Source organism: Anabrus simplex, chromosome 3 (assembly GCF_040414725.1).
Source record: "Anabrus simplex isolate iqAnaSimp1 chromosome 3, ASM4041472v1, whole genome shotgun sequence".
NCBI classification, from domain to species: Eukaryota; Metazoa; Arthropoda; class Insecta; order Orthoptera; family Tettigoniidae; genus Anabrus; species Anabrus simplex.
In genome coordinates, this window is record NC_090267.1 from 457828899 (window position 1) to 457846502 (window position 17604).

The following is a 17604-nucleotide window of genomic DNA, read 5'->3' on the forward strand; positions in this document are numbered from 1 at the left end:
ATATCATTGCTCCTGTGGTCCATATTCCAGGGCACTGGAAGTTTCGCGCCCTACTTTAATTTCTAACAAATACATGTGCTTAACACTGCACATCCCCGAATGCTACAAAGTAGCTTTTGTTTAAATCTTGAATATATCCTGTAAGTGAGACTACGCGCGGTCGTTTCCGTGGTGTAGTGGTTATCACATCCGCCTAACACGCGGAAGGTCCCCGGTTCAATCCCGGGCAAGAAACAGCTATTTTCATTGGAAAAACACTGTCTAATTTTTGTGCAACACTGTAGGTGCGAACAAGGCGAGCGAGGCCCAGCATTCAGCTGGTAGGATAATGGGCAAACACGGAGAGTTGCTCTCACGGCAGCCGACGGTGGTGTAAATCGTGTTATATTTTTGTTCTATAAGAATAGTTCCATTAACAAGTCGTTTTCGTCTGCTGTTTTAGTATCTGAATGTTCTATGATGTATTTGCTCCTCCGGTCCTTATTCCATGGCACTGGATATAAAGCGACCTACTTCAAGCTGTAAAAAAGGCATTTTAGACAGACAAACACATTTACACTTGTGCTTAGCACTGCACATCAATGAATGCAACAAAGTTGCTTTAGTGAACAACATGAATGCATTCTGTAAATTGCAAATCAAGCAGTTTTCTTGCATTGTGTAATGGTTAGCACATCCGTGTAACTCGTGGAAGGTCCGCGGTTATATGCTGGGCGGGGTGAACTAATTTCATATTGGAAAGTCACATTTTAAATTATATATTCTGAAACACAGATAGGTCTTATGGCGGCAATGGAAGATTAAAAGGCTAGGAGTGTGAATAAAGCAGGCGGGAAAGTAGTAATCCACGCGAAATTTTCATCAGGGTTCCGACATTGACTAGATCTCACCAGCTCTCAAATTTAAAATTCCAGGTCGCCGGAAATTTCGAGCATTAATTTAATGTGCAGTACATACGTTCCACAGACATGAAAGTTTACACGTTCGCTTAACGCTGCACATAAAAAAATGCTAAAAACTGTCTTTAGTTTGCAGATGGAATATATTCTGTAAATGCCAAGACATGCGATTGTTTCCGTGGTGTAGTGGTTATCACATCCGCCTCACACGCGGAAGGTCCCCGGTTCGATACCGGGCGGAAACAGCTTATTTACATTGGAAAACCGCTGTCTGATTTTTGTGCATCACTGATAGGCGACAATGGGAGAAAAATGCTAAGAGTGTGAAGAAGGCGAGCGTGGTGCAGCATTCACGTGGTATCATACTGGGGAAAAGCGGCAAATTACTTTCACGGCTCCCGACATTGGAGTAAAACGTTTGAAATTGGCGTCCTATAACAATAGTTCTTAACAAGTTGTTCTACGGCCGCTGTTACAGTTTCTGAAATTTCTGGAATTTAATTCCTGCCTACTATCCTAAAGTCTGTAGTTTTGTGATGGGGAGCGCCCACGATAAATAAACGGTGGTTGGTACGCGTGGATGTTGACAATGTGGAAGGTCTACCTTTGGTTGTATTGCTGTTTTGGCTTATGTTATGTACAGTATATATGAAAATGTAGGCATCACTGGTATATGTCTTTAAATGACTGTAAAGTTCAGGATTGTCCATAAAACTACTTCGGTCTAGAATATTTATCCATTTATACAAGTGAAAAGTAATTTGTTGCCTGAGGGAAACAGTTTGCAGTAGAGGGTTATGAAGTTGTTTTTCGACTGTCGTTATATGTGTTTAATCTAGGTCTTACTAGCTCCTCTGGTACAAATTCCAGGCCACCGGAAATTTCGCGCTTTAATTTAGTGTGGAGCACAGACGTTCCACAGACATAAAGTTTACACCTTTGCTCATCACAGCACATCAAGGAATGCACCACACTGGCTTTGGTTTTCAGCTTGAATGTATTCTGTAAAAACCCAGATTTGCGGTTGTTTCCGTGGTGTAGTGGTTATCACATCCGCTTTACACGCGGAAGGTCCCCGGTTCGATCCCGGGCGGAAGCTGCTATTTTTTACAGGAAAACCACTGCTTTTTTGTGCAAAAATAATATGTGACAATGGTAGAAAAATATTAGATGTGTGGAAATGGCGAGCGGGGCCCATCGTTCACGTGCTATGATAATGGGAATTCACGGGAAGTTTCCTGCACGGCGGCCGTCGGCGGTGAAAAACGAATGAAATTGGCGTTCTATAACAATAGTTCCTTCGACCAGTTGTTCTAGGGCTTCTTTTATAGTACCTGAAGGTTCTACAATATCATTGCTCCTGTGGTCCATATTCCAGGGGACTGGAAGTTTGGCGCCCTACTTTAATTTCTAACAAATACATGTGCTTAACACTGCACATCCCCGAATGCTACAAAGAAGCTTTTGTTTAAATCTTGAATATATCCTGTAAGTGAGACTATGCGCGGTCGTTTCCGTGGTGTAGTGGTTATCACATCCGCCTAACACGCGGAAGGTCCCCGGTTCAATCCCGGGCGGAAACAGCTATTTTCATTGGAAAAACACTGTCTAATTTTTGTGCAACACTGTAGGTGTGAAGAAGGCGAGCGAGGCCCAGCATTCACCTGGTATGATAATGGGCAAACACGGAGAGTTGCTCTCACGGCAGCCGACGGTGGTGTAAATCGTGTTATATTTTTGTTCTATAAGAATAGTTCCATTAACAAGTCGTTTTCGTCTGCTGTTTTAGTATCTGAATGTTCTATGATGTATTTGCTCCTCCGGTCCTTATTCCATGGCACTGGATATAAAGCGACGTACTTCAAGCTGTAAAAAAGGAATTTTAGACAGACAAACACATTTACACTTGTGCTTAGCACTGCACATCAATGAATGCAACAAAGTTGCTTTAGTGAACAACATGATTGCATTCTGTAAATTGCAAATCAAGCAGTTTTCTTGCATTGTGTAATGGTTAGCACATCCGTGTAACCCGTGGAAGGTCCGGGGTTATATGCTGGGCGGGGTGAACTAATTTCATATTGGAAAGTCACATTTTAAATTATATATTTTGAAACACAGATAGGTCTTATGGCTTCAATGGAAGATTAAAAGGCTAGGAGTGTGAATAAAGCAGGCGGGAAAGTAGTAATCCACGCGAAATTTTCATCAGGGTTCCGACATTGACTAGATCTCACTAGCTCTCAAATTTAAAATTCCAGGTCGCCGGAAATTTCGAGCATTAATTTCATGTGCAGAACATACGTTCCACAGACATGAAAGTTTACACGTTCGCTTAACGCTGCACATAAAAAAAATGCTAAAAACTTGCTTTAGTTTGCAGATGGAATATATTCTGTAAATGCCAAGACATGCGGTTGTTTCCGTGGTGTAGTGGTTATCACATCCGCCTCACACGCGGAAGGTCCCCGGTTCGATACCGGGCGGAAACAGCCTATTTACATTGGAAAACCGCTGTCTGATTTTTGTGCATCACTGATAGGCGACAATGGGAGAAAAATGCTAGGAGTGTGAAGAAGGCGAGCGTGGTGTAGCATTCACGTGGTATCATACTGGGGAAAAGCGGGAAATTACTTTCACGGCTCCCGACATTGGAGTAAAACGTTTGAAATTGGCGTCCTATAACAATAGTTCTTAACAAGTTGTTCTACGGCCGCTGTTACAGTTTCTGAAATTTCTGGAATTTAATTCCTGCCTACTATCCTAAAGTCTGTAGTTTTGTGATGGGGAGCGCCCAGGATAAATAAACGGTGGTTGGTACGCGTGGATGTTGACAATGTGGAAGGTCTACCTTTGGTTGTATTGCTGTTTTGGCTTATGTTATGTACAGTATATATGAAAATGTAGGCATCACTGGTATATGTCTTTAAATGACTGTAAAGTTTAGGATTGTCCATAAAACTACTTCTGTCTAGAATATTTATCCATTTATACAAGTGAAAAGTAATTTGTTGCCTGAGGGAAACAGTTTGCAGTAGAGGGTTATGAAGTTGTTTTTCGACTGTCGTTATATGTGTTTAATCTAGGTCTTACTAGCTCCTCTGGTACAAATTCCAGGCCACCGGAAATTTCGCGCTTTAATTTAGTGTGGAGCACAGACGTTCCACAGACATAAAGTTTACACCTTTGCTCATCACAGCACATCAAGGAATGCACCACACTGGCTTTGGTTTTCAGCTTGAATGTATTCTGTAAAAACCCAGATTTGCGGTTGTTTCCGTGGTGTAGTGGTTATCACATCCGCTTTACACGCGGAAGGTCCCCGGTTCGATCCCGGGCGGAAGCTGCTATTTTTTACAGGAAAACCACTGCTTTTTTGTGCAAAAATAATATGTGACAATGGTAGAAAAATATTAGATGTGTGGAAATGGCGAGCGGGGCCCATCGTTCACGTGCTATGATAATGGGAATTCACGGGAAGTTTCCTGCACGGCGGCCGTCGGCGGTGAAAAACGAATGAAATTGGCGTTCTATAACAATAGTTCCTTCGACCAGTTGTTCTAGGGCTTCTTTTATAGTACCTGAAGGTTCTACAATATCATTGCTCCTGTGGTCCATATTCCAGGGGACTGGAAGTTTGGCGCCCTACTTTAATTTCTAACAAATACATGTGCTTAACACTGCACATCCCCGAATGCTACAAAGTAGCTTTTGTTTAAATCTTGAATATATCCTGTAAGTGAGACTATGCGCGGTCGTTTCCGTGGTGTAGTGGTTATCACATCCGCCTAACACGCGGAAGGTCCCCGGTTCAATCCCGGGCGGAAACAGCTATTTTCATTGGAAAAACACTGTCTAATTTTTGTGCAACACTGTAGGTGTGAAGAAGGCGAGCGAGGCCCAGCATTCACCTGGTAGGATAATGGGCAAACACGGAGAGTTGCTCTCACGGCAGCCGACGGTGGTGTAAATCGTGTTATATTTTTGTTCTATAAGAATAGTTCCATTAACAAGTCGTTTTCGTCTGCTGTTTTAGTATCTGAATGTTCTATGATGTATTTGCTCCTCCGGTCCTTATTCCATGGCACTGGATATAAAGCGACCTACTTCAAGCTGTAAAAAAGGCATTTTAGACAGACAAACACATTTACACTTGTGCTTAGCACTGCACATCAATGAATGCAACAAAGTTGCTTTAGTGAACAAAATGATTGCATTCTGTAAATTGCAAATCAAGCAGTTTTCTTGCATTGTGTAATGGTTAGCACATCCGTGTAACCCGTGGAAGGTCCGGGGTTATATGCTGGGCGGGGTGAACTAATTTCATATTGGAAAGTCACATTTTAAATTATATATTCTGAAACACAGATAGGTCTTATGGCGGCAATGGAAGATTAAAAGGCTAGGAGTGTGAATAAAGCTGGCGGGAAAGTAGTAATCCACGCGAAATTTTCATCAGGGTTCCGACATTGACTAGATCTCACTAGCTCTCAAGTTTAAAATTCCAGGTCGCCGGAAATTTCGAGCATTAATTTCATGTGCAGAACATACGTTCCACAGACATGAAAGTTTACACGTTCGCTTAACGCTGCACATAAAAAAATGCTAAAAACTGGCTTTAGTTTGCAGATGGAAATGCCAAGCCATGCGGTTGTTTCCGTGGTGTAGTGGTTATCACATCCGCCTCACACGCGGAAGGTCCCCGGTTCGATACCGGGCGGAAACAGCTTATTTACATTGGAAAACCGCTGTCTGATTTTTGTGCATCACTGATAGGCGACAATGGGAGAAAAATGCTAGGAGTGTGAAGAAGGCGAGCGTGGTGTAGCATTCACGTGGTATCATACTGGGGAAAAGCGGGAAATTACTTTCACGGCTCCCGACATTGGAGTAAAACGTTTGAAATTGGCGTCCTATAACAATAGTTCTTAACAAGTTGTTCTACGGCCGCTGTTACAGTTTCTGAAATTTCTGGAATTTAATTCCTGCCTACTATCCTAAAGTCTGTAGTTTTGTGATGGGGAGCGCCCACAATAAATAAACGGTGGTTGGTACGCGTGGATGTTGACAATGTGGAAGGTCTACCTTTGGTTGTATTGCTGTTTTGGCTTATGTTATGTACAGTATATATGAAAATGTAGGCATCACTGGTATATGTCTTTAAATGACTGTAAAGTTTAGGATTGTCCATAAAACTACTTCTGTCTAGAATATTTATCCATTTATACAAGTGAAAAGTAATCTGTTGCCTGAGGGAAACAGTTTGCAGTAGAGGGTTATGAAGTTGTTTTTCGACTGTCGTTATATGTGTTTAATCTAGGTCTTACTAGCTCCTCTGGTACAAATTCCAGGCCACCGGAAATTTCGCGCTTTAATTTAGTGTGGAGCACAGACGTTCCACAGACATAAAGTTTACACCTTTGCTCATCAGAGCACATCAAGGAATGTACCACACTGGCTTTGGTTTTCAGCTTGAATGTATTCTGTAAAAACCCAGATTTGCGGTTGTTTCCGTGGTGTAGTGGTTATCACATCCGCTTTACACGCGGAAGGTCCCCGGTTCGATCCCGGGCGGAAGCTGCTATTTTTTACGGGAAAACCACTGCTTTTTTGTGCAAAAATAATATGTGACAATGGTAAAAAAATATTAGATGTGTGGAAATGGCGAGCGGGGCCCATCGTTCACGTGCTATGATAATGGGGATCCACGGGTAGCTTCCTGCACGGCGGCCGTCGGCGGTGAAAAACGAATGAAATTGGCGTTCTATAACAATAGTTCCTTCGACCAGTTGTTCTAGGGCTTCTTTAATAGTACCTGAAGGTTCTACAATATCATTGCTCCTGTGGTCCATATTCCAGGGGACTGGAAGTTTGGCGCCCTACTTTAATTTCTAACAAATACATGTGCTTAACACTGCACATCCCCGAATGCTACAAAGTAGCTTTTGTTTAAATCTTGAATATATCCTGTAAGTGAGACTATGCGCGGTCGTTTCCGTGGTGTAGTGGTTATCACATCCGCCTAACACGCGGAAGGTCCCCGGTTCAATCCCGGGCGGAAACAGCTATTTTCATTGGAAAAACACTGTCTAATTTTTGTGCAACACTGTAGGTGTGAAGAAGGCGAGCGAGGCCCAGCATTCACCTGGTATGATAATGGGCAAACACGGAGAGTTGCTCTCACGGCAGCCGACGGTGGTGTAAATCGTGTTATGTTCTTGTTCTATAAGAATAGTTGCATTAACAAGTCGTTTTCGTCTGCTGTTTTAGTATCTGAATGTTCTATAATGTATTTGCTCCTCCGGTCCTTATTCCATGGCACTGGATATAACGCGACCTACTTCAAGCTGTAAAAAAGGCATTTTAGACAGACAAACACATTTACACTTGTGCTTAGCACTGCACATCAATGAATGCAACAAAGTCGCTTTAGTGAACAACATGAATGCATTCTGTAAATTGCAAATCAAGCAGTTTTTTGCATTGTGTAATGGTTAGCACATCCGTGTAACCCGTGGGAGTTCCGCGGTTATATTCTGGGCGGGGTGAACTAATTTCATATTGGAAAGTCACATTTTAAATTATATATTCTGAAACACAGATAGGTCTTATGGCGGCAATGGAAGATTAAAAGGCTAGGAGTGTGAATAAAGCAGGCGGGAAAGTAGTAATCCACGCGAAATTTTCATCAGGGTTCCGACATTGACTAGATCTCACTAGCTCTCAAGTTTAAAATTCCAAGTCGCCGGAAATTTCGAGCATTAATTTCATGTGCAGAACATACGTTCCACAGACATGAAAGTTTACACGTTCGCTTAACGCTGCACATAAAAAAATGCTAAAAACTGGCTTTAGTTTGCAGATGGAATATATTCTGTAAATGCCAAGCCATGCGGTTGTTTCCGTGGTGTAGTGGTTATCACATCCGCCTCACACGCGGAAGGTCCCCGGTTCGATACCGGGCGGAAACAGCCTATTTACATTGGAAAACCGCTGTCTGATTTTTGTGCATCACTGATAGGCGACAATGGGAGAAAAATGCTAGGAGTGTGAAGAAGGCGAGCGTGGTGTAGCATTCACGTGGTATCATACTGGGGAAAAGCGGGAAATTACTTTCACGGCTCCCGACATTGGAGTAAAACGTTTGAAATTGGCGTCCTATAACAATAGTTCTTAACAAGTTGTTCTACGGCCGCTGTTACAGTTTCTGAAATTTCTGGAATTTAATTCCTGCCTACTATCCTAAAGTCTGTAGTTTTGTGATGGGGGGCGCCCACAATAAATAAACGGTGGTTGGTACGCGTGTTTGTTGACAATGTGGAAGGTCTACCTTTGGTTGTATTGCTGTTTTGGCTTATGTTATGTACAGTATATATGAAAATGTAGGCATCACTGGTATATGTCTTTAAATGACTGTAAAGTTTAGGATTGTCCATAAAATTACTTCTGTCTAGAATATTTATCCATTTATACAAGTGAAAAGTAATTTGTTGCCTGAGGGAAACAGTTTGCAGTAGAGGGTTATGAAGTTGTTTTTCGACTGCCGTTATATGTGTTTAATCTAGGTCTTACTAGCTCCTCTGGTACAAATTCCAGGCCACCGGAAATTTCGCGCTTTAATTTAGTGTGGAGCACAGACGTTCCACAGACATAAAGTTTACACCTTTGCTCATCACAGCACACCAAGGAATGCACCACGCTGGCTTTGGTTTTCAGCTTGAATGTATTCTGTAAAAACCCAGGTTTGCGGTTGTTTCCGTGGTGTAGTGGTTATCACATCCGCTTTACACGCGGAAGGTCCCCGGTTCGATCCCGGGCGGAAGCAGCTTTTTCATTACCGGAAAACCACTGCTTTTTTGTGCAACAATAATATGTGACAATGGTAGAAAAATATTAGATGTGTGGAAATGGCGAGCGGGGCCCATCGTTCACGTGCTATGATAATGGGAATTCACGGGAAGTTTCCTGCACGGCGGCCGTCGGCGGTGAAAAACGAATGAAATTGGCGTTCTATAACAATAGTTCCTTCGACCAGTTGTTCTAGGGCTTCCGTTATAGTATCTGAAGGTTCTACAATATCATTGCTCCTGTGGTCCATATTACAGGGCACTGGAAGTTTCGCGCCCTACTTTAATTTCTAACAAATACATGTGCTTAACACTGCACATCCCCGAATGCTACAAAGTAGCTTTTGTTTAAATCTTGAATATATCCTGTAAGTGAGACTATGCGCGGTCGTTTCCGTGGTGTAGTGGTTATCACATCCGCCTAACACGCGGAAGGTCCCCGGTTCAATCCCGGGCGGAAACAGCTATTTTCATTGGAAAAACACTGTCTAATTTTTGTGCAACACTGTAGGTGTGAAGAAGGCGAGCGAGGCCCAGCATTCACCTGGTAGGATAATGGGCAAACACGGAGAGTTGCTCTCACGGCAGCCGACGGTGGTGTAAATCGTGTTATATTTTTGTTCTATAAGAATAGTTCCATTAACAAGTCGTTTTCGGCTGCTGTTTTATTATCTGAATGTTCTATGATGTATTTGCTCCTCCGGTCCTTATTCCAAGGCACTGGATATAAAACGACCTACTTCAAGCTGTAAAAAAGGCATTTTAGACAGACAAACACATTTACACTTGTGCTTAGCACTGCACATCAATGAATGCAACAAAGTTGCTTTAGTGAACAACATGAATGCATTCTGTAAATTGCAAATCAAGCAGTTTTCTTGCATTGTGTAATGGTTAGCACATCCGTGTAACCAGTGGAAGGTCCGGGGTTATATGCTGGGCGGGGTGAACTAATTTCATATTGGAAAGTCACATTTTATATTATATATTCTGAAGCACAGATAGGTCTTATGGCGGCAATGGAAGATTAAAAGGCTAGGAGTGTGAATAAAGCAGGCGGGAAAGTAGTAATCCACGCGAAATTTTCATCAGGGTTCCGACATTGACTAGATCTCACTAGCTCTCAAATTTAAAATTCCAGGTCGCCGGAAATTTCGAGCATTAATTTCATGTGCAGAACATACGTTCCACAGACATGAAAGTTTACACGTTCGCTTAACGCTGCACATAAAAAAAATGCTAAAAACTGGCTTTAGTTTGCAGATGGAATATATTCTGTAAATGCCAAGACATGCGGTTGTTTCCGTGGTGTAGTGGTTATCACATCTGCCTCACACGCGGAAGGTCCCCGGTTCGATACCGGGCGGAAACAGTTTATTTACATTGGAAAACCGCTGTCTGATTTTTGTGCATCACTGATAGGCGACAATGGGAGAAAAATGCTAGGAGTGTGAAGAAGGCGAGCGTGGTGCAGCATTCACGTGGTATCATACTGGGGAAAAGCGGCAAATTACTTTCACGGCTCCCGACATTGGAGTAAAACGTTTGAAATTGGCGTCCTATAACAATAGTTCTTAACAAGTTGTTCTACGGCCGCTGTTACAGTTTCTGAAATTTCTGGAATTTAATTCCTGCCTACTATCCTAAAGTCTGTAGTTTTGTGATGGGGAGCGCCCACGATAAATAATCGGTGGTTGGTACGCGTGGATGTTGACAATGTGGAAGGTCTACCTTTGGTTGTATTGCTGTTTTGGCTTATGTTATGTACAGTATATATGAAAATGTAGGCATCACTGGTATATGTCTTTAAATGACTGTAAAGTTTAGGATTGTCCATAAAACTACTTCTGTCTAGAATATTTATCCATTTATACAAGTGAAAAGTAATTTGTTGCCTGAGGGAATCAGTTTGCAGTAGAGGGTTATGAAGTTGTTTTTCGACTGTCGTTATATGTGTTTAATCTAGGTCTTACTAGCTCCTCTGGTACAAATTCCAGGCCACCGGAAATTTCGCGCTTCAATTTAGTGTGGAGCACAGACGTTCCACAGACATAAAGTTTACACCTTTGCTCATCACAGCACATCAAGGAATGCACCACACTGGCTTTGGTTTTCAGCTTGAATGTATTCTGTAAAAACCCAGATTTGCGGTTGTTTCCGTGGTGTAGTGGTTATCACATCCGCTTTACACGCGGAAGGTCCCCGGTTCGATCCCGGGCGGAAGCTGCTATTTTTTACAGGAAAACCACTGCTTTTTTGTGCAAAAATAATATGTGACAATGGTAGAAGAATATTAGATGTGTGGAAATGGCGAGCGGGGCCCATCGTTCACGTGCTATGATAATGGGAATTCACGGGAAGTTTCCTGCACGGCGGCCGTCGGCGGTGAAAAACGAATGTAATTGGCGTTCTATAACAATAGTTCCTTCGACCAGTTGTTCTAGGGCTTCTTTTATAGTACCTGAAGGTTCTACAATATCATTGCTCCTGTGGTCCATATTCCAGGGGACTGGAAGTTTGGCGCCCTACTTTAATTTCTAACAAATACATGTGCTTAACACTGCACATCCCCGAATGCTACAAAGTAGCTTTTGTTTAAATCTTGAATATATCCTGTAAGTGAGACTATGCGCGGTCGTTTCCGTGGTGTAGTGGTTATCACATCCGCCTAACACGCGGAAGGTCCCCGGTTCAATCCCGGGCGGAAACAGCTATTTTCATTGGAAAAACACTGTCTAATTTTTGTGCAACACTGTAGGTGTGAAGAAGGCGAGCGAGGCCCAGCATTCACCTGGTAGGATAATGGGCAAACACGGAGAGTTGCTCTCACGGCAGCCGACGGTGGTGTAAATCGTGTTATATTTTTGTTCTATAAGAATAGTTCCATTAACAAGTCGTTTTCGTCTGCTGTTTTAGTATCTGAATGTTCTATGATGTATTTGCTCCTCCGGTCCTTATTCCATGGCACTGGATATAAAGCGACCTACTTCAAGCTGTAAAAATGGCATTTTAGACAGACAAACACATTTACACTTGTGCTTAGCACTGCACATCAATGAATGCAACAAAGTTGCTTTAGTGAACAACATGAATGCATTCTGTAAATTGCAAATCAAGCAGTTTTCTTGCATTGTGTAATGGTTAGCACATCCGTGTAACCAGTGGAAGGTCCGGGGTTATATGCTGGGCGGGGTGAACTAATTTCATATTGGAAAGTCACATTTTAAATTATATATTCTGAAGCACAGATAGGTCTTATGGCGGCAATGGAAGATTAAAAGGCTAGGAGTGTGAATAAAGCAGGCGGGAAAGTAGTAATCCACGCGAAATTTTCATCAGGGTTCCGACATTGACTAGATCTCACTAGCTCTCAAATTTAAAATTCCAGGTCGCCGGAAATTTCGAGCATTAATTTCATGTGCAGAACATACGTTCCACAGACATGAAAGTTTACACGTTCGCTTAACGCTGCACATAAAAAAAAATGCTAAAAACTGGCTTTAGTTTGCAGATGGAATATATTCTGTAAATGCCAAGACATGCGGTTGTTTCCGTGGTGTAGTGGTTATCACATCCGCCTCACACGCGGAAGGTCCCTGGTTCGATACCGGGCGGAAACAGCTTATTTACATTGGAAAACCGCTGTCTGATTTTTGTGCATCACTGATAGGCGACAATGGGAGAGAAATGCTAGGAGTGTGAAGAAGGCGAGCGTGGTGTAGCATTCACGTGGTATCATACTGGGGAAAAGCGGGAAATTACTTTCACGGCTCCCGACATTGGAGTAAAACGTTTGAAATTGGCGTCCTATAACAATAGTTCTTAACAAGTTGTCCTACGGCCGCTGTTACAGTTTCTGAAATTTCTGGAATTTAATTCCTGCCTACTATCCTAAAGCCTGTAGTTTTGTGATGGGGAGCGCCCACGATAAATAAACGGTGGTTGGTACGCGTGGATGTTGACAATGTGGAAGGTCTACCTTTGGTTGTATTGCTGTTTTGGCTTATGTTATGTACAGTATATATGAAAATGTAGGCATCACTGGTATATGTCTTTAAATGACTGTAAAGTTTAGGATTGTCCATAAAACTACTTCTGACTAGAATATTTATCCATTTATACAAGTGAAAAGTAATCTGTTGCCTGAGGGAAACAGTTTGCAGTAGAGGGTTATGAAGTTGTTTTTCGACTGTCGTTATATGTGTTTAATCTAGGTCTTACTAGCTCCTCTGGTACAAATTCCAGGCCACCGGAAATTTCGCGCTTTAATTCAGTGTGGAGCACAGACGTTCCACAGACATAAAATTTACACCTTTGCTCATCACAGCACATCAAGGAATGCACCACACTGGCTTTGGTTTTCAGCTTGAATGTATTCTGTAAAAACCCAGATTTGCGGTTGTTTCCGTGGTGTAGTGGTTATCACATCCGCTTTACACGCGGAAGGTCCCCGGTTCGATCCCGGGCGGAAGCTGCTATTTTTTACGGGAAAACCACTGCTTTTTTGTGCAAAAGTAATATGTGACAATGGTAAAAAAATATTAGATGTGTGGAAATGGCGAGCGGGGCCCATCGTTCACGTGCTATGATAATGGGGATCCACGGGTAGCTTCCTGCACGGCGGCCGTCGGCGGTGAAAAACGAATGAAATTGGCGTTCTATAACAATAGTTCCTTCGACCAGTTGTTCTAGGGCTTCTTTTATAGTACCTGAAGGTTCTACAATATCATTGCTCCTGTGGTCCATATTCCAGGGGACTGGAAGTTTGGCGCCCTACTTTAATTTCTAACAAATACATGTGCTTAACACTGCACATCCCCGAATGCTACAAAGTAGCTTTTGTTTAAATCATGAATATATCCTGTAAGTGAGACTATGCGCGGTCGTTTCCGTGGTGTAGTGGTTATCACATCCGCCTAACACGCGGAAGGTCCCCGGTTCAATCCCGGGCGGAAACAGCTATTTTCATTGGAAAATCCCAGTCTAATTTTTGTGCAACACTGTAGGTGTGAAGAAGGCGAGCGAGGCCCAGCATTCACCTGGTATGATAATGGGCAAACACGGAGAGTTGCTCTCACGGCAGCCGACGGTGGTGTAAATCGTGTTATATTCTTGTTCTATAAGAATAGTTCCATTAACAAGTCGTTTTCGTCTGCTGTTTTAGTATCTGAATGTTCTATAATGTATTTGCTCCTCCGGTCCTTATTCCATGGCACTGGATATAACGCGACCTACTGCAAGCTGTAAAAAAGGCATTTTAGACAGACAAACACATTTACACTTGTGCTTAGCACTGCACATCAATGAATGCAACAAAGTTGCTTTAGTGAACAACATGAATGCATTCTGTAAATTGCAAATCAAGCAGTTTTTTGCATTGTGTAATGGTTAGCACATCCGTGTAACCCGTGGAAGTTCCGCGGTTGTATGCTGGGCGGGGTGAACTAATTTCATATTGGAAAGTCACATTTTAAATTATATATTCTGAAACACAGATAGGTCTTATGGCGGCAATGGAAGATTAAAAGGCTAGGAGAGTGAATAAAGCAGGCGGGAAAGTAGTAATCCACGCGAAATTTTCATCAGGGTTCCGACATTGTCGAGATCTCACTAGCTCCCAATTTTAAAATTCCAGGTCGCCGGAAATTTCGAGCATTAATTTAATGTGCAGTACATACGTTCCACAGACATGAAAGTTTACACGTTCGCTTAACGCTGCACATCAAAAAATACTAAAAACTGGCTTTAGTTTGCAGATGGAATATATTCTGTAAATGCCAAGACATGCGGTTGTTTCCGTGGGGTAGTGGTTATCACATCCGCCTCACACGCGGATGTTCCCCGGTTCGATACCGGGCGGAAACAGCTTATTTACATTGGAAAACAGCTGTCTGATTTTTGTGCATCACTGATAGGCGACAATGGGAGAAAAATGCTAGGAGTGTGAAGAAGGCGAGCGTGGTGCAGCATTCACGTGGTATCATATTGGTGAAAAGCGGGAAATTACTTTCACGTCTCCCGTCATTGGCGTAAAACTTTTGAAATTGGCGTACTACAGCCGCTGTTACAGTTTCTGAAATTTCTGGAATTTAATTCCTGCCTACTATCCATGGGTACATAATGCAATGTTGCTATGTTTTTGATGTTGAGCCAGATGTACTCCTAAAGCCTGTGGTTTTGTGATGGGGAGCGCCCACGATAAATAAACGGTGGTTGGTACACGTGGATGTTGACAATGTGGAAGGTCTACCTTTGGTTGTATTGCTGTTTTGGCTTATGTTATGTACAGTATATATGAAAATGTAGGCATCACTGTAAAGTTTAGGATTGTCCATAAAACTACTTCTGTCTAGAATATTTATCCATTTATCATCATCATCATCATCATCATCTGTTTACCCTCCAGGTTCGGCTTTTCCCTCGGACTCAGCGAGGGATCCCACCTCTACCGCCTCAAGGGCAGTGTCCTGGAGCTTCAGACTCTTGGTCGGGGAGTATGACCAGTACCTCGCCCCTGCTATGGTGAACAGGGGCCTTGTAGGGGGATGGGAAGATTGGAAGGGATAGGCAAGGATGAGGGAAGGAAGCGGCCGTGGCCTTAAGTTAGGAACCATCCCGGCATTCGCCTGGAGGTGAAGTGGGAAACCACGGAAAACCACTTCGAGGATGGCTGAGGTGGGAATCGAACCCACCTCTACTCAGTTGACCTCCCGAGGCTGAGTGGACCCCGTTCCAGCCCTCGTACCACTTTTCAAATTTCGTGGCAGAGCCGGGAATCGAACCCGGACCTCCGGGGGTGGCAGCTAATCACGCTAACCACTACACCACAGAGGCGGCTATCCATTTATACAAGTGAAAAGTAATTTGTTGCCTGAGGGAAATGTTTGCAGTAGAGGGTTATGAAATTGTTTTTCTACTGTCGTTATATGTGTTTAATCTAGGTCTTACTAGCTCCTCTGGTACAAATTCCAGGCGACCGGAAATTTCGCGCTTTAATTTATTCTGGAGCAAAGACGTTCCACAGACATAAAGTTTACACCTTTGCTTAACACAGCACATCAAGGAATGCCACACACTGGCTTTGGTTTTCAGCTTGAATGTATTCTGTAAATACCCAGACATGTGGTTGTTTCCGTGGTGTAGTGGTTATCACATCCGCTTTACACGCGGAAGGTCCCCGGTTCGATCCCGGGCGGAAGCAGCTTTTTCTTTACCGGAAAACCACTGCTTTTTTGTGCAAAAATAATATGTGACAATGGTAGAAAAATATTAGATGTGTGGAAACGGCGAGCGGGGCCCATCGTTCACGTGCTATGATAGTGGGAATACACGGGAAGTTTCCTGCACGGCGGCCGTCGGCGGTGAAAAACGAATGAAATTGGCGTTCTATAACAATAGTTCCTTCGTCCAGTTGTTCTAGGGCTTCTGTTATAGTATCTGAAGGTTCTACAATATCATTGCTCCTGTGGTCCATATTCCAGGGCACTGGAAGTTTCGCGCCCTACTTTAATTTCTAACAAATACATGTGCTTAACACTGCATATCCCCGAATGCTACAAAGTAGCTTTTGTTTAAATGTTGAATATATCCTGTAAGTGAGACTATGCGCGGTCGTTTCCGTGGTGTAGGGGCAATCACATCCGCCTAACACGCGGAAGGTCCCCGGTTCAATCCCGGGCGGAAACAGCTATTTTCATTTGAAAAACACTGTCTAATTCTTGTGCAACACTGTAGGTGTGAAGAAGGCGAGCGAGGCGCAGCATTCACCTGGTATGATGAAATGAAATGGCGTATGGCTTTTAGTGCCGGGATATCCCAGGACGGGTTCGGCTCGCCAGTTGCAGGTCTTTCTACTTGACACCCGTAGGTGACCTGCGCGTCGTAATGAGGATGAAATGATGATGAAGACAACACATACACCCAGTCCCCGTGCCGTAGGAATTAACCAATTAAGGTTAAAATCCACGACCCAGCCGGGAATCGAACCCGGGACCCTCTGAACCGAAGGCCAGTACGCTGGCCGTTCAGCCAACGAGTCGGACACCTGGTATGATAATGGGCAAACACGGAGAGTTGCTCTCACGGCAGCCGACGGTGGTGTAAATCGTGTTATATTCTTGTTCTATAAGAATAGTTCCATTAACAAGTCGTTTTCGTCTGCTGTTTTAGTATCTGAATGTTCTATAATATATTTGCTACTCCGGTCCTATTATTTATTATTTAGCGTATGGCATACAAATACGTTATTACAAATGAACAAAAATAACCAATGAACCAATCTACAAACAAATATCTAGATCTTGTATGTACTCAATACATTTTGGGGTTGCCATCAAGAAGTCTTCATATGGCACTCCATATGCTCTGATGCTGCATTCCTCCCTGATGTGTTTAATAGTTTGTCGCGGTGCACCACAGTCGCATAGCGGCGAGGAGAGCATTCGCCATTTAAAAAGTGAATCCCCACATCTTCCGTGTCCCGTCCTGAGTCGGTTGAGCATTGACAATACCTTGCGGGGTTGATCAAACCCTGGAACTGTCTTATCGATGCATGGCATTTTCTGGCATATAGCTGGAGCATTTTGCATCCTTTCTTCCCTCCAGGAATCGGTGATGTTGAATCCGATGTGATTGATCTCGGCTGCAAGAGGTGGATGTCTCGAACGAAGTCGTTTGATTTTGAGGTCTGAGATGTCAGAGTGTACCGGTAGTCCAGGGTTTGCTAGGATCTTGTTGTATTCTCTGATCAAAGCTTATTTCCTTCGCAGGTTAGGAGGTGGTATGTTACTTAGGACAGGCAGCCAGATTGTGGGAGTAGACCTGATTGTTCCTGTAATAATGCGCATAGTACTATTAAG

General features: G+C 43.1%; 22 non-coding genes across 22 annotated transcripts; all 22 read left to right on the forward strand.

The window, feature by feature from the left end:
- The first annotated feature begins 162 nt into the window (after positions 1 to 162).
- Positions 163 to 236, forward strand: TRNAV-AAC (transfer RNA valine (anticodon AAC)). The gene has a single exon. It is a non-coding gene; the product is annotated as a tRNA-Val (tRNA).
- Positions 237 to 1071: 835 nt separating this feature from the next.
- TRNAV-CAC (transfer RNA valine (anticodon CAC)) lies at positions 1072 to 1144 on the forward strand. The gene has a single exon. It is a non-coding gene; the product is annotated as a tRNA-Val (tRNA).
- Positions 1145 to 1925: 781 nt separating this feature from the next.
- On the forward strand, positions 1926 to 1998 carry TRNAV-UAC (transfer RNA valine (anticodon CAC)). Its single transcript has one exon. It is a non-coding gene; the product is annotated as a tRNA-Val (tRNA).
- A 411-nt stretch (positions 1999 to 2409) lies between these two features.
- TRNAV-AAC (transfer RNA valine (anticodon AAC)) lies at positions 2410 to 2482 on the forward strand. Its single transcript has one exon. It is a non-coding gene; the product is annotated as a tRNA-Val (tRNA).
- An 836-nt stretch (positions 2483 to 3318) lies between these two features.
- On the forward strand, positions 3319 to 3391 carry TRNAV-CAC (transfer RNA valine (anticodon CAC)). The gene has a single exon. It is a non-coding gene; the product is annotated as a tRNA-Val (tRNA).
- Positions 3392 to 4172: 781 nt separating this feature from the next.
- TRNAV-UAC (transfer RNA valine (anticodon CAC)) lies at positions 4173 to 4245 on the forward strand. The gene has a single exon. It is a non-coding gene; the product is annotated as a tRNA-Val (tRNA).
- A 411-nt stretch (positions 4246 to 4656) lies between these two features.
- On the forward strand, positions 4657 to 4729 carry TRNAV-AAC (transfer RNA valine (anticodon AAC)). Its single transcript has one exon. It is a non-coding gene; the product is annotated as a tRNA-Val (tRNA).
- An 823-nt stretch (positions 4730 to 5552) lies between these two features.
- On the forward strand, positions 5553 to 5625 carry TRNAV-CAC (transfer RNA valine (anticodon CAC)). Its single transcript has one exon. It is a non-coding gene; the product is annotated as a tRNA-Val (tRNA).
- A 781-nt stretch (positions 5626 to 6406) lies between these two features.
- On the forward strand, positions 6407 to 6479 carry TRNAV-UAC (transfer RNA valine (anticodon UAC)). Its single transcript has one exon. It is a non-coding gene; the product is annotated as a tRNA-Val (tRNA).
- A 411-nt stretch (positions 6480 to 6890) lies between these two features.
- Positions 6891 to 6963, forward strand: TRNAV-AAC (transfer RNA valine (anticodon AAC)). Its single transcript has one exon. It is a non-coding gene; the product is annotated as a tRNA-Val (tRNA).
- An 834-nt stretch (positions 6964 to 7797) lies between these two features.
- TRNAV-CAC (transfer RNA valine (anticodon CAC)) lies at positions 7798 to 7870 on the forward strand. The gene has a single exon. It is a non-coding gene; the product is annotated as a tRNA-Val (tRNA).
- A 781-nt stretch (positions 7871 to 8651) lies between these two features.
- TRNAV-UAC (transfer RNA valine (anticodon UAC)) lies at positions 8652 to 8724 on the forward strand. Its single transcript has one exon. It is a non-coding gene; the product is annotated as a tRNA-Val (tRNA).
- A 412-nt stretch (positions 8725 to 9136) lies between these two features.
- TRNAV-AAC (transfer RNA valine (anticodon AAC)) lies at positions 9137 to 9209 on the forward strand. The gene has a single exon. It is a non-coding gene; the product is annotated as a tRNA-Val (tRNA).
- An 836-nt stretch (positions 9210 to 10045) lies between these two features.
- Positions 10046 to 10118, forward strand: TRNAV-CAC (transfer RNA valine (anticodon CAC)). Its single transcript has one exon. It is a non-coding gene; the product is annotated as a tRNA-Val (tRNA).
- Positions 10119 to 10899: 781 nt separating this feature from the next.
- TRNAV-UAC (transfer RNA valine (anticodon UAC)) lies at positions 10900 to 10972 on the forward strand. The gene has a single exon. It is a non-coding gene; the product is annotated as a tRNA-Val (tRNA).
- Positions 10973 to 11383: 411 nt separating this feature from the next.
- On the forward strand, positions 11384 to 11456 carry TRNAV-AAC (transfer RNA valine (anticodon AAC)). The gene has a single exon. It is a non-coding gene; the product is annotated as a tRNA-Val (tRNA).
- An 837-nt stretch (positions 11457 to 12293) lies between these two features.
- On the forward strand, positions 12294 to 12366 carry TRNAV-CAC (transfer RNA valine (anticodon CAC)). The gene has a single exon. It is a non-coding gene; the product is annotated as a tRNA-Val (tRNA).
- Positions 12367 to 13147: 781 nt separating this feature from the next.
- Positions 13148 to 13220, forward strand: TRNAV-UAC (transfer RNA valine (anticodon UAC)). The gene has a single exon. It is a non-coding gene; the product is annotated as a tRNA-Val (tRNA).
- Positions 13221 to 13631: 411 nt separating this feature from the next.
- Positions 13632 to 13704, forward strand: TRNAV-AAC (transfer RNA valine (anticodon AAC)). The gene has a single exon. It is a non-coding gene; the product is annotated as a tRNA-Val (tRNA).
- Positions 13705 to 14538: 834 nt separating this feature from the next.
- TRNAV-CAC (transfer RNA valine (anticodon CAC)) lies at positions 14539 to 14611 on the forward strand. The gene has a single exon. It is a non-coding gene; the product is annotated as a tRNA-Val (tRNA).
- Positions 14612 to 15874: 1263 nt separating this feature from the next.
- On the forward strand, positions 15875 to 15947 carry TRNAV-UAC (transfer RNA valine (anticodon UAC)). The gene has a single exon. It is a non-coding gene; the product is annotated as a tRNA-Val (tRNA).
- A 412-nt stretch (positions 15948 to 16359) lies between these two features.
- On the forward strand, positions 16360 to 16432 carry TRNAV-AAC (transfer RNA valine (anticodon AAC)). The gene has a single exon. It is a non-coding gene; the product is annotated as a tRNA-Val (tRNA).
- The last annotated feature ends 1172 nt before the right edge of the window (positions 16433 to 17604 follow it).